We start from the raw sequence: 15,216 nt of genomic DNA, 5'->3' as shown, positions 1-15,216 counted from the left end.
GATTTTGGACTCAGAATTAAATGGAAATGTAGTTCTATTTATGGAAAACAGGGAAAGGATATTTGACCAGAAGTTATATCGGACTGCACCTGTGGCTGACCTCACATCTTCCCAGACTGTCTTTTTAATCCAGCTTTGCTATGGCAAACAGCTGCACCTGGTGTTTTCCTGCCTCAGATCTCTGTCACAGCAGCTAGGGACCCCTGCAGAAACCACTGCCCACTCTGACATATGCGTATACCTGCAAGTGCAAAAGAACTAACACCTCATGGGACAACCTTTGAGGCAGAAATGAACTGGTAGAGAAATACTCCACTCTTCCATCCTCCGGGTGGGCAGTTCTGAGGTGCATTCTTGGTAACTCCTAAAATGATAGGGCCCTGGTGGCCCATGGTGGTGCCCAACTTGCAGTTCAGTACTGCACTCTTGGATTGCTTTTCTCTGTTCTTTCTTGATTGCCTGATTTTCCAGTCCTCCATTCCTGTTCCTTGGGATTTGTTCCCAAAATAAGCTACCTGTACCAAAATTCTTGCTCAGAGTCTATTTTGCAGGAGAACCCAGACTAAGCCAATCATGAACCCAAAAGAGGCATCTCTGCCCACCTTTCACGGCCTTTCTCAACAGACCTTTCCCAAGTCTGCTAACAAGGAATCGATTTGTTCGGCCTGAGCTTTTGCTCCTTTTATTTCCCAGTTGTCCTGTCCTCTAAGGCATCACTAGTAAGCTCTCAGAGACAGGCAGGAAGTATCAGGGATTCCTAAGAGGTAGGGCCAGTTGAAGGGCTGAGGCTAAGTGAGAGTCTGACAAAGCCATTCTCAGACCACTTAAACCTTTCCCCTGTTTCCAAGGTCCTTGCTGTGGACTTTGAAACTGTTGAAACTCTCAGTTGAACATGGAGGCAGAGACCATGTGAGACCCAGTTCACTCTCCACACAGCGTGTACTGAGATTCTGTCTCTTTTCTGCCCTCCTCTTCCCCTTACTCCCTTGTAAAACCAGTTCCTCTACCCAGATACAAGGTCTCAGGCCAGGGTGTTTGGCACCTAGTACATGTCATCTCATTTCAACACCAACGGTGCTGTTGCAAATTGCGAAGCTAGCCTTGGGAGGGAAACAGCCCTTCGTCTCTGCCTTCAAGGAGGGAAATGAGACATGTACCTAAGCTAAATGAATCATTGGAAGTCCTGGAGATCTTCTAAAAGAGGGACATGGAAGTATAGTGGGAGTACTGGTAGGGCTTCAGGGTGGGCTTCGTAGAAGAGCATCCTGAAAGACTCTCAGGTTGGAACGAAGTCCCCTAAGAGATCCCACTGCCCAGAAAGCCACAGTGTTTGCTCCTGTCCATATCAGTTCCTAATTGTCTCCTGGTTCACACCCTTCCTGAATCATGCTAATCATTCCCTCATTTTCCTAGACCCGAGCCCTCCCTTTGTAGATCTGGCCCCGTCCCATCTCTGAATGCCCTTGGTCTTCTCTGCCCTCAGTGGTAAGTGTTGAATGCCAAATGGTGCAGGTTTAATCCTGCCCTTGGCCAGCCACCTTGAACTCCTCCGGAACCCCACATGTGCAGCCCTCTATGCTGAATTCCGCTGGGGAAGAGAGAAGAATAACATCGTTTACTATTCCAAACCCTGAAGGTCTTCTATTTGTTTTGATACAATTGAATTTTCTTAAAAAAAAAAAAAAAAAATTGGCCGGGGGTGGGGGGGGGTGGGGGCTGGGCGGTGGTGGTGCTAGATATGCCCTTAATTCAGAATTTTAAAGTATCAAGCAGCTTTTTTTCTATAATTGATAGTGAAACCAAGAAAAAACCCAATGGATTATTCTAAAAGCTGTGGTGCTCAGAATCTAATGGGCTGCAAAGAGCCCTTGATCCTGACGTGACTATAATACTGATTTCTGCCCATGAATGAGAACTGGAGGTCCAGCCTTTTTCCCTGCCATGAATGAGCAAGTAAAACAAGAGCTTGGACCTTTCTGGAAAAAGAAGGGTGGTATCAGGCACCCACATCCGCACCTTCTTTCTGCCTCTTGACTCCTATGTATTTAATTAAATCTTTGGTTTTTTTAAACACAGTTTGGTGTGGGGAGTAGTTTGGTTGTTGTTGTTGTTGTTTTTAAATTTTTTTTTTAATTTTTTCATTTTATTTTTGAGAGAGAGAGACAGAGCACAAGTGGGGGAGGGGCAGAGAGAGAGTGAGACACAGAATCGGAAGCAGGCTCCAGGCTCTGAGCTGTCAGCGCAGAGCCCGATGTGGGGCTCGAACCCACGAACCGTGAGATCATGACCTGAGCCGAAGTCAGTTGCTTAACTGACTGAGCCACCCAGGCGCCCTGTTGTTGTTGTTTTTAATGTAGGCTCCACACGCAACATGGGGCCTGAACTCAGGACCCTGAGATCAAGAGTCACATGCTGTGCCAACTGATCCAGCCAGGTTCTCCAGTAGTTTGGAAATTTAAGCAAAGTTTCTTTCAGGTAATTGGGATCTTAAAAGAGGGAAAGTATGAGAAGATAAAAAACAGTGTCCCCACCTCTGCCCATTCACCTCACACTATAAAACTCCTTCCTTCCTTCTTTCAGTTTACATCTAGCCCTTATATCTCAGGCATTGTGCTTTGTTCTGGGAATGCAACGATAACCGAGTGCTGGGTCCCTGCCTTCAGCAACACAATTTAGCAGCTAATCACTATGTACCAGATACTATGTCAAGTGCTTTGTGTGTTATTTCACTTAATCTCTGCAACAATCTTAAAAGTGACCTAAGATTATCCCCATTTCTCATCTAAGGAAGTTGAGGCCTAGAGAGGTCAAATAATTGGTCCCAGCAGCACAACTAGCAAGAGGCAGAGTCAGGTCCCACACAAGTCTGCCCTGTTCCAAAGACTTCCTTTAAGCATACCACCAATTGTTCTAATATTCTTGCTTCATAAAAGAAAGAAGAAAGAAAGAAAGAGAAAAAAGGAAAAAAAGGATGAGGGGTGACCTGGTGGTTCAGTCGGCTAAGTGTCCAACTCTTGATTTCCACTTAGGTCATGATTTCACAGTTTGTGGGATCGAGACCCTCATCCGGCTTGGTTTGTGGGATCAAGACCCTTGTCAGGCTCCATGCTGATAGTGCAGAGCCTGCTTGGGATTCTCTCTCTCCCTCTCTCTCAAAATAAATAAACTTAAAAAAAAAAAAGAGAATGAAAATCCCAGTTTATAAGGCTATGTGGAGTACAGAATTTTTTGTAACCTGTTGGGCATTGTTTCTGTGATCTAATAGAAGCTCAAATTACCTTATTACATGGAAATTTCTGTCAACAAATACAATACAGATGCCAAGATCTGATGCCCTCAACTAGGAAAAGTAATTATAGGTTCTTTTTTTAAAAAAATTTTTTTAATGTTTATTTATTATTTTTGAGAGAGAGACAGAGTGTGAGCAGGGAGGGGCAGAGAGAGAGAGGGAGACACAGAATCTGAAGCAGGCTCCAGGTTCTGAGCTGTCAGCACAAAGCCCAATGCAGGGCTCGAACTCACCAACTGTGAGATCATGACCTGAGCCGAAGTCGGACGCTTAACCAACTGAGTCACCCAGGTGCCCCTGGAAAGTAATTATAGGTTCTAATTGACTATATGAACTTTGAAATACAAGAGTACGGGACAAAATTCTAAACCCTTAAATCTGATTTTCTGACCTTCAAATTCTATTTTTTTTAAAGAATATTTGTTACAGTAAACTCTTAAAAATCAGGATACAAAACCATATGCTTCTTTTTATTGATATCTTTTCAACTTTTTTCCAATGAATGTGTATTTTTATATATATATATTTTCTGCTTCTTGCTACCAAAGACAGAGCCTACTATTTCAAAAGGAAAATCAAATTGCCAAGTTGCTGCCTCTCTGTTTTGGGTTGCCAGCACCTCTTTCCCAAGGCATATCAGCTCCTCTGCAACTCGCTCCCCTCAACCAGTCTCTTCCCAAGGCCTTAAATTTTTTACCCCCCTAGATAGTTCTCACATTCAGTGTTCACTCACCTTAGCCGGTGGTGGGGTAACAATGCCCCCTCAGCACTGTCCACATGCAGGGTACTCTCCAGGTAAGTTACAAGGCAGATACACCTGGAATCCTCTTAATGCTCAGTTAATAGGGTATAATACACACCCCTGGAAACGTCTCCCAAAACGTATGTGTATTATTTCAATGCCTGCCTTTAGCTGGGAAGGTAAATTCTCGCACCCATATGATAAAGCCAGCTACTGACAAAATACAGTATTTAGAGTTCTGGATGTTTGTATGTTTGTCATTAAATAGGCAAAGTTCAGCTTTGTAAATGTTTGTTTTAGGCTTAAAATGTCTGCGAGTTTGGCCCTCTGACAAGCAGAGGATCAGGAGTAAATGCCATTGCTTAGGGACACATAAGAAAAAAAATGATGCGAGAGGGCAACTCCAACTGCCTCCATCTTGAGCTCTCGCTGCCAGGTATATGTGGACGTAAATGAACACAGGAACTGGCTTGAACAGAAAGAAAGATGCGGAGAATGTCCTGAGCATGACCCCAAATCAGGACTTGAGAAAGATTGCAAGATGGCCAAGTAGCTTTGGGCAGATTAGCTACAAGAAGATGGGGCTAAAACATACCCCTTGAACATCACAATGGGGGTAAGGAAGAGTATGTCTGCAATATAGGAGATCCCTTAAGGGTGTTTCTTAGTACTACCATACCCTGTGATTAAAGTCAGTGGAAAATTACAACAATCAAATTCAGGCAGGACTGCTAATGACCTTGATCCTTCATGAATGAAGGTTTGGGGCACCCTACCGGGTAAAGAAGGACAACCAGCCAAGGACAAAGGGAATATGGAATGGGCAGTGAGAAAAGGTAATTACAAATACCAGCTACAACTGTGTGACCAGTTTCAGAAAACAAGGACTGTGATTGTCATGAGTATTTCTTCCTTATTTTGTTATGTGTGTGTGTTTCATATTTTTGTTTTCTTTCCTCTATTACTCCCTTAAGTAATGTAAGATGTTTTGACTTTATATCGTATATATCATACATAGTCTTAAGTTTATTATTTTTTTAAGTTTTATTTTTATTTATTTTCAGAGAGACAAAGAGAGCGCCAGCAGGGGAGGGGCAGAGGGAAAGGGAGACAGAATTCCCAAGCAGGTTTTGCACACGGCTCAGCGTGCAGAGCCCAAGGCAGGGCTCGAACCCACAAAACCGTGAGATCATAACCTGAGTCAGAATCAAGAGTTGGTCGCTTAACCAACTGAAGCCACCCAGCCACCCCGGTATTGTTAACTTTACATCATAGTATTTAAGTTATGGGGTATCAAGGAGAAGAGTAAATATCACCCAAGGACTTTGCATCCTCTTCCAGGGAAAAAGTTCATGCATTTTCAGTTGTATACAGGATAGTCATATCATGTTAGGCAGAATTATGACCTTATTATTGTCTTTATTTGGAGATTAAGTATGGTTTAAGCAGATGTATACGGGTGCCAAGTTGACAAGGAATGGGTGTTGATGTTTAATTTTATATGTCAACCTGGCTAGGCCATAGTGCCCGCGTATTTGGTCAAACATTATTCTGAATGTTTTTGTGAAGGTGATTTGGATGAAATTACTATTTAAATCAGTGGACTTTGAGTAAAGCACACTATGCTTCATAATGCGGATGGGATTCGTCCAACTAATTGAAGGCCTTACTAGAAAAAGACTGACCCCCTCAGGAGAGAGAATTCTGCCAGTAGACCACCTTTGGACCCTTCTCTGCAGCTCTTCCCTGGGAAGAGCCTATGCTGCTGGACTATGCTGCTGATTTTGAACTTGCCAAGCCTCTATAAACATGTGATCCAATTCCTTAAAATCTCTCTCTTTCTCTCCCCTTCTCTCTCTCCCCACCCCCCACCCTTGCTCTTCCCACCCCTCCCTTCATATACATCCTGTTCCTTCTGTTCCTCAGGAGAACCCTAACCCTAATACACCCACTCAGAGTGGTCTCTTCCCTAATTGGACCCTGATACAACATTGAAATAGATCCCTCTACTCTGGAATTGGTCTGTGTCTGGGAGGGCAGGACCCCAAAGGAGCAGGAAGGGCCATTACTTAGGGGGGTGCTCGCAGGACAAGCTGGGACGTGGCAAGCCTTGCTTTTCACCCTCTCCATCCCCTGAGGCCCCTTCAGCCCCTGCCCTCCAGGTGCTCACAGCCCAAGAAGGACGCAGGCACAACTGCAGCTTACCCATTCCAGGGCAGCTTGGGCTCCGTGATATAACAGGCAAAACCCTGGGCTCTGGGACCATGGTAGAGAGAGCTGTTCCTAAAGATCAGGGCCGAGAAGCAGGCTTCCTAACGGAGGTGACCGCCTTGGATCGCAGATTCAAAGGCAGGAGATTTTTCCTCCAAATTTTTATCTTGAAAAAGTTTAAAATTACAGAAAAGATGAAGAGTTATAATGAACACCCATACGGCCATAATCTAGAGTCACAACTGGTAACAGCTGGTCACATTTGCCCTCCCTATGTACACATGCAGTTACATTTATAACTTTGCTGAGTCATTGGAGAGTATGTTGCAGACATCATCACAGACCACTCCCAAATATTTCAGAATCTTTTACAAAAGAAGAAGGAAATAAGGCAATTCTTCTACATAATCATGGCACTATTGTCACATTCAAGAAATTTAACATCTGGGGCGCCTGGGTGGCTCCGTCGGTTAAGCGGCTGACTTCAACTCAGGCCGTGATCTCGTGGTTTGTGAGTTCAAGTCCCACGTCAGGCTCTCTGCTGTCAGCACAGAGCCCACTTCGGATCCTCCGTCTCCCTCTCTCTCTGCCCCTCCCCTGCTTACACTGTCTCTTTCAAAATAAATAAACTTAAAAAAAAAAAAAAGAAAGAAATTTAACATCAATGATAATAGTATGATCCTGTTAATCTAGACTCAGATTTTTTCAGTTGTCCCAATTATGTCCTTCTGTAGTTTTAGGTTTGTTTGTTTTTTTTTTCTCTCAGTTAAGATTCCAACTGAGGAAAATGATTTCTATTTAGTTATCATGTCTCTTTAGTTTCTCTCAATCTAGAACAGGACTCTGCCTTTTCTTCTGAGGGGACAGGGTCTTTCATGATATTGACAGTTTGATGAGTCCAGACTAGTTATTTTGTAAAATGTCCCCAAATCTAAATTTGTCTGATCATTTCCTCGTGATTGGATCCAGGCTAAACACTTTCAGTAGGAATACTAAATAGGTGATGTTTAGGTAGAATTTGGACAGGTTGCATTCGGGAGGGGTACACCAGACATAGGGAAAAGCAAGACTTATGTCCCTTAGGTGTGGGAAAGCCCAGCATGTCTGGGAATAGCCTTGGTCCCAAGGAGTCGCACTGGGATGGCCTGGGGCATGTGGGCAGAGGACAGGAGAAGGGTAAGTGATGGGAGACAAAGATGGCCAGGGAAGTTTGGTCTTTGTTCACTGGCATTTGTTCAGAGGGCAGTGGGGAATCATAGCCTCTAGAGGCATATTAGCTTTTCATAAAAGAGCCTCAAGGACCAAAAAGCCCTCAAGACCCAAAGAAATGAGTCTCAAAGGGTGGAGTCCCAGCCCCTAGAAGAGATATTTTGAATAATGGGACCTTACCAACCATTCACCAGTACACAACATATTACTAATTGGAAAAAAGAGCAAATCTCAAATGGAAGGGAGCATAATTACCTTTAGTGTCATTCCTCTTTCTTTCACAATTATCTCCCAGCTCTGTCGTATGCCATTTTCCTCAGAGATGTTTCCTTCAGCCCCATCCTTTCCCTTCCTTTCTCTCTCCTTCCTAGTCACCCAAGCTGAAAACCTGGGATTCCCCCAGTGCCTTCCCCTTGCCCCTCACTTCCAGCCTGCTTGGCCCAAGTCTCTGTGCCTGGTTCTGCAGGAGAGGATGAGGGAAGGTAGGTGGGGACCAGGTCACCTGGTACTGGCTGTCAGGACTGCCCTCTAGGGCAGCTCCACTTGAGGGCCTTGAGCTATGCCCAAAGGCCCTGACTTAGGAGGGAGAGGCCAACCATAAATGGGAAGCTATGGGCCAAGCCAGTGGCCAAACCGGAAGGAAGAGCTTGTAGAAATGAAGAGAGTCTAAAGAGATGGGGTGATGTGGAGAGCTAGGAATCCTGGATTTCCTGATGTTTGCAGTGTCCCTCCGACTCCTGGCAGATTCACTAGGTGATAATAGGTGTGGTCTTTTTTAATTTTTCAATTTTATTTTAGAGAGAGAGAGAGAGCATGAATAGGGGAGGGGGCAAAGGGAGAGAGAAACTTAAGCAGGCTCCATGCTCAGCACAGAGCCTGACACGGGACTCAGTTCCACGACCCTGGGAACATGACCTGAGCCAAAATCATGGGTTGGATGCTCAACCCACTGAGCCACCCAAGCACCCCTGATGATGGGTGTGTTTTTTAAGGTTATACAACTACCCCGGCAACATGTCTTTTTTTTAGGGGATCATGGTCACATGGGGTATCTCTTGGTTACCCTAGCACAATGTTTCCTCATAGCTGGAGACTACTTCAGGCAGACCAAGAGTTATGGAACCTCTCCTTGCTTCTCCATCCCTCCCATTTGCCCAGGCTCTGCAGCCAGCCTCCAGTGAATCTGTGCCAGCATTCTCTCTCCAATGCCTGGCTCAGGTCTGCGGTGGCAGAGGATGGACACATAAATGGGGGTCCTCGTGGGTCAATAAGAGTTGAGTAAAGAGAGCATAGACATGAGGAGATGCCCAAAGGGGAAGAGGGAAAGCTGGAAACAAAGGATACCAGACTGACCAACCCAGTCTTCCAGTACTGAGCGAGCTAGAAGCAAAGGCAGAGCCGGCAGCATGAAGGGAAGTGAGCTGTGATGGGGCCCAGACGTTTGCTGGCATTCAGGGTGTAGCAGGTTGTCTTTAGAGGTGTTTCCTCAAATGGCTGCTCATTTTCTTGTACAATGTGAGGCTGCAGCAGCCACAGATGAGAAGGGTGAGAGCCATGTTTGCAGGGAAGGTGTGTTCTGATAAGTAGAGGCTGGTTCAGGGTATGCCCCCCCACACACACACACATACAAAATAGTAATAGAGTTTCATCCATGGTTGAAGGACTTGCAGTAGGAAGGCAGAGTCCCAGTGTCATGGCCCGAAGGAGTGCCAAAGAGAGACACTGTGCCCAGACTCCCAATGGCAAGGCCAAAAGGCAAGAAAAGGAAATGGAGTATAAGTAAAAGGAATCAAAGCTACCATTACTGCAAGCACTATAATTATTAATCTAGACTATTTTGGATAGTTAACATAAAAGCTATTAGAATAATAATGGAGTTCAGTAAATTGGTTGAATATAAGACAAATAGAGAAAATTAAAAGCTTTCCCACTTAGAAAATGTAACGGTAAAAACTCATGATAAGCACATTGCAATAAAAAGTAAAGTACCTGGAGACAACAAGAAATTGCAAAGTCTTTGTTAAAAAAGAAAAATGAAAAAAGAAAAAAGCTGTGTGTCTGTATTAAAAGATATGAAAGATGAGCTGAAAATTGAGGGGCCATATCATGTTTCCAGATAGGAAGGTGACATTATAAAAGATGGGGTTTCCCCACATTTATCTAGAATTCATTGCAGTTTAGGGGGAGAGAGGGACTTGATTCTAAATTGATTCTAAATGAGTAAATATGTAAAATTAAGCAGGATCATTTTGAAAAATGCTGCATGAGATGAACACATACTACAAAGCTAAGCTAATTACAAAGTATGGTGCTGGTGCGTGAGTAGAAAAGGCAGATTAATGGAACAGATGGGCAGTCCAGAAACAAAACCACAAGTTAATGAAAATTTAATATACCATAAGAGTGGCATTTCCAATCAAAACACATGAATTATCTAATGACATGGGGACAATTACCTATGTATATACCATACACAAAAATAAATTCTAAGTAGATTAAAAATCCAAATATGGAAACTAAAACTATAAAAATATTAGAAGAAAATATGAGACCAATTCAATAATCATGAGGTTGGAAAAGGATTTCCTAACCCTATTGCAATGCCCAGGAGACAAAAAGGAAAAAAACTGAAAGCTTAGACTACTTAAAAACTTAAACGTTTCTACAAGGAGAGCCACCATTCATGTGACTGGCTGAGAGAAAACATTTACAACATGTATAACAGATAAGGGCTAAAAATCTGCAGCATGTAAAGAGCTCCTACATATGAATAAGAAAAAGATAAACAATCTAATCGAAAAAATGGACAAAGGTAGATAAATCACAAAAAAGAAAACTGAATGGCCATTACACATAAAAAGTTGTGCTCAATTATGATGATGTATCAACATTTAAATGCAAGTCAGAAATATATTTTTGTCAATCACATTGGTGAAAATTAAAATATGGGAGAGAAATGAGGAAGCAGCACCCTCATACACTGCTGACAGGAGTGAAAATTGCAATCTTTTAAAAAATAATGTGGCAGCATGCATGATACCCATTGACTCAGCAATTCCATTCTAGGACTCCAGCCTACAAAAATACTTGCACACTTCACAAAGATGTGTGTATGTGGATATTTGATGCGACATGATTTATAACAGAAAAAAATGAAAAATAATCTAATAATGGAATGTTTAAATAAATCATGGTCCACCTATACCAAAAACATTGTCTGCCCAGATTGGCTACTTTTCTGAATCCCTCTTCCTCGTGACCTGGCCTCTCTATCCCCTGAAACACAATTCTTGTTAGAACAAGTCAGCCTTGGGGCACCTGGGTGGCTCAGTCAGTTAAGCCTACACTTCAGCTCATGTCAGGATCTCATGGTCCGTGCGTTCAAGCCCCGTTTTGGGCTCTGTGCTGCAGTTCATGACCTGCAGCCTGTTTCGGATTCTGGGTCTCCCTAATTCTCCGCCACTCCCCTACTCTGCCTGCCTCTCTCTTTCTCTCAAAAATAAATAAACATTAAAAAAAAATTTTAAACAAATCAGCCTTCCTGGCCACAGCTGATTGATTTATGGCATTCACTCGATCCACAGGCCAATCAGACACATTCCCTGAAATTTTGGAACTGAAAGTAAGAAAGAGAGACAGTCAAAAGATGTAAAATATTAACTTCAGGGGGTAGCTGGGGAGATTTCTCAAGCCACATTTCTGATACCTCGAACCTGACAAATACGGCTGGCCTGGGCATGGGGAGTGTGAACACAGTAGTGAAGCTGAGATGCAGAGAAGACCTGGACGTAGAGAAGTTGAGAGAGTCCTGCCCTGGCTGCTGGTGTCCCTCTTTCTCATGAGTTCCACGAGACATCCTTCTCGCTGAAGCTAGTTCGCACCTGCATTCAGTCATATGTACATACAACCAAAGTAGTACTAACTACCATGATTTCCCACCACGGAACACTGTATGGCCAATAAAACGATTGGAGTCCAACATATGTTAAGATAAGGAAAGATATCCAGGACATATAATGTGAAAAAAAAAAATCAAGGTACAAAACAACATGATACCATGATTCCATTGAAAGTGTTTTTATATTTGCAACTACATGGATGGAACTAGAGGGTATTATGCTAAGCGAGATTCGTCAGAGAAAGACAAATATCACATGACTTCACTCATATGAGGACTTTAAGACACAGAACAGATGAACGCAAGGGAAGGGAAGCAAAAATAATATAAAAACTGGGAGGGGGACAAAACATAAGAGACCCTTAAATATGGAGAACAGAGGATTACTGGAGGGGTTGTGGGATGGGGGATGGGCTTAAAGGGTAAGGGGCATTAAGGAATCTACTCCTGAAGTCATTGTTGCGCTATATTCTAACTTGGATGTAAATTTTAAAAAATAAATTGAATTAAAAAGAAAATAAATAAGTAAATAGATAGATAGAAAGTGTTTTTACTATATATCCTTTTTTAAAAATTCCAGTTAGTTAACATATATTGTTATATTAGTTCCAGGCGTAAAATCCAGTGATTCAACAATTCCATACATTACCCAGTGCTCATCACAACAAGTGCACTCCTTAATCCCCATCACATATCTCACCCATCCCCTCTGCCCACCTCCTCTATGGTAACCATCAATTCGTTCTCTATAGGTTTTTGTTTTTTTGTTTTTGTTTTTGTTTTTTAATTTTAAGAGAACCCTTTGTGCAATATACAAAATTACAAACTTTTAGGCATGGAGAAAGATGTGGAATATTAGATACCAAACGCCCAATAGTTATTATTTCTAAAGGATTAGGATGGCAGAGGGATGAGGAACTTTTATTTTTGCTTCACTTCCAAATTGCTTGAATTTTTTATAGTGAGAATATATTGCTTCTTTTGTGTTTTTTTTTTTTTTAATTTTTTTTTTTTCCAACGTTTATTTATTTTTGGGACAGAGAGAGACAGAGCATGAACGGAGGAGGGGCAGAGAGAGAGGGAGACACAGAATCGGAAACAGGCTCCAGGCTCTGAGCCATCAGCCCAGAGCCTGACGCGGGGCTCGAACTCCCGGACCGCGAGATCGTGACCTGGCTGAAGTCGGACGCTTAACCGACTGCGCCACCCAGGCGCCCCATTTCTTTTGTGTTTTAATAAACTTTTATTTTGAATAATTTTAGAGGTACAGAAAAGTTTGAAAGATAGCATAGAGAGTTCCCATGTACTCTTCACCCAACTTCCCCTAATTTGAATATTTTACATGACCATAGTATATTTGTCAAAACCAAGAAACTAACATTGGCACATCACAATTAACTAAACCCCAGGCTTTCTTTATTTGGATTTCACCCGTCTTTTTCATCAATGTCCTTTTTCTGTCCCAGGATCTAATCTAAAATACTACATCACATTTACATGTCATGTCTCCTAGCTTCCTCTAATTTTTGATAGCTTCTCAGTCTTGCTTTGACTTTCTGGACCTTGATCATTTTAAATAGTACCAGTCATGGGATGCCTGGGTGGCTCTGTTACTTAAGCGTCTGACTTCGGCTCAGGTCATAAACTCGTGGTTTATGGCTTCAAGCCTTGCGTTGGGCTCTGTGCTGACAGCTCAGAGCCTGGACCCTACTTTGAAGTCTGTGTCTCCCTCTCTCTCTGCCCCTTCCCTCCTCATTCTCTCTCTCTCTCTCAAAAATACATAAATGTTAAAAAATATTTTTTTTTTAAATTTTTTTTTCAACGTTTATTTATTTTTGGGACAGAGAGAGACAGAGCATGAACGGGGGAGGGGCAGAGAGAGAGGGAGACACAGAATTGGAAACAGGCTCCAGGCTCTGAGCCATCAGCCCAGAGCCCGACGCGGGGCTCGAACTCACAGACCGCGAGATCGTGACCTGGCTGAAGTCGGACGCTTAACCGACTGCGCCACCCAGGCGCCCCAAAAATATTTTTAATAAAATAAAAAAATAAGGAGTACCAGTCAGGTATTCTGTGGATTACTCCTCAATGTTTAATGTTTTCCTCATGGTTAGACTGGGATTTGGTTTTGGGGGGAGAATTCCAGAGGTGAAGTGCCTTCCTCATCATATCAGATCAAGGATATATATTATCAACATAACTTAACACTGATGACGTTAACCTTGATTACCTGGTTAAGGAAATGTCTGCCAGATTTCTTCTACCCTGTAAAGTTTCTGCCTTTTCTTTTCCAGAGTCATTCGTTGGAGGCAAGTCGCTATGTTAGCTCATGCTCAAGGGGAGGAAATTAATCTCCTAGTCCTGGTGTACTACTTTTTAAATTAAAGAGACTTCTGAGAATAGAGGTGCTGCCCTATACATTTTTTTTAAATTGCTCCAATATTAACTTATTTATTGTGTAAATATGTATTGAGCCCCTGCTATGTGGGTTGCTAGCCCCTGATGCAGACATTGGATACAGCAAATTCTCACTCTTATGGAACATACGTTGTAGACTAATACTGAATGTACAGTAGATTGAAAAACAACAGAGGGCTGCCTGACTGGCTCAGTCAGAAAAGCATGCGTCTCTTGATTTCAGGGTTGTGAGTTTGAGCCACGTGTTAGATGTAGAGATTGCTTAAATAAATATTTAAAAAAACAGACAAAGCTTACAGGATCCAAGGAACTAAGATATGGAACCAAAAGTGGAGGTGGGCAAGACACAGTCCCAAAAGCAGATAAGTGGAAGTAGGGGAAAGGGAGAGAGAAGAGCAACCCTAGAGATGTGGCCAATGCACATGGCGGCACACTGCAGTATGTGGTGCCTATCACGTACTAGGTTTAGTTGAAGGGCTAAGCCAACTGGAGGGAATAGGAGGGGATATTATATGCTGTTCTGGACACATAATAGGTACTTCATAGAAATTTGCTACATAAATGAGTGAAGGAATAACTACATTGAGTAGGTCCGTTTACCCTTGCTTGCTTCCACACTAAAAATTCCAATAAGACGTTCCAAGGTAATCAGAGAAGGGAGAATCTCAACATTCTAATGGGCAGCTGCTCCTCACTGCCCCATCTCCTGCCTCCAGGCTTCCTTTCTTGGGTATCCTCAAAGCTACTCCCCTTTACCCTACCACCTGGGCATGAGCTCAGACTTTTCCCCTAATTCCAATGGGGGCCAAGAGGGCAGAATTGTTCTGAAACCAGGTTGAAATGTTTGCTCAGTCTTAGCCAGAGGCAGAGAGTAAACTGAAGGGAACTTCCCCCATGAGATATCAGGCAGCCTGATTCCTGAGGTGATAGAAGTGGAATCACCCAAGGCACGCTATGATGACAGCTAATATGGAGAGGTCCCTGGGAACAGCCACTCACATCTGTGTCCATATTTACTTCATCTTCTGAGTTCTCTCTAGTGTTTCTCCTTCCTGAGTTTTGGTGGAACAAAAAGCAGGGTTTTCTGCTTTTATTTGCCATTTTACCTTTGTCCTGAGAGCAGAGAGCCAAAGGAGAGTCCTGAAAAACAGACGCCCACTTTTGTTCTGGTTTCCTCCATTTTTAAAGTGCTTTAGAGATAGGATTTTCAAAGGCAGCCTGTGTTAAAATGACAAAGCTGGGAAGAACCTTTCCTCTAGAGTCTAATTAGAAATCAGCAAGTCACTTCTCAATGGTCAAAAAACCAGCATCCAGTTTCTTCTACTATTTTGCCATGTGACCTTAAAACTTCTCCCACCTAGGAACAAGATAAGGATGTCCATTCTCACCACTTTTATTTAATGTAGTCCTGGAAGTCCTAGCCACAGCAATCAAATATGAAAAAGGAAT

General features: G+C 42.8%; 1 protein-coding gene across 1 annotated transcript in view; it reads right to left on the bottom strand.

Annotated features, from left to right (window-relative positions):
- BDH1 (3-hydroxybutyrate dehydrogenase 1) overlaps window positions 1–4,244 on the bottom strand; it is a 49,737-nt gene extending 45,493 nt beyond the window's left edge. Inside the window, exon 1 of the mRNA XM_030328961.1 lies at window positions 4,023–4,244. The gene's annotated coding sequence lies outside the window, so the exon portion shown is untranslated. The remainder of the gene's footprint in view (window positions 1–4,022) is intronic.
- Window positions 4,245–15,216: the final 10,972 nt, after the last annotated feature.

This window comes from Lynx canadensis, chromosome C2 (genome assembly GCF_007474595.2).
Source record: "Lynx canadensis isolate LIC74 chromosome C2, mLynCan4.pri.v2, whole genome shotgun sequence".
NCBI classification, from domain to species: Eukaryota; Metazoa; Chordata; class Mammalia; order Carnivora; family Felidae; genus Lynx; species Lynx canadensis.
This window is presented reverse-complemented; position numbering and strand designations above follow the sequence as displayed.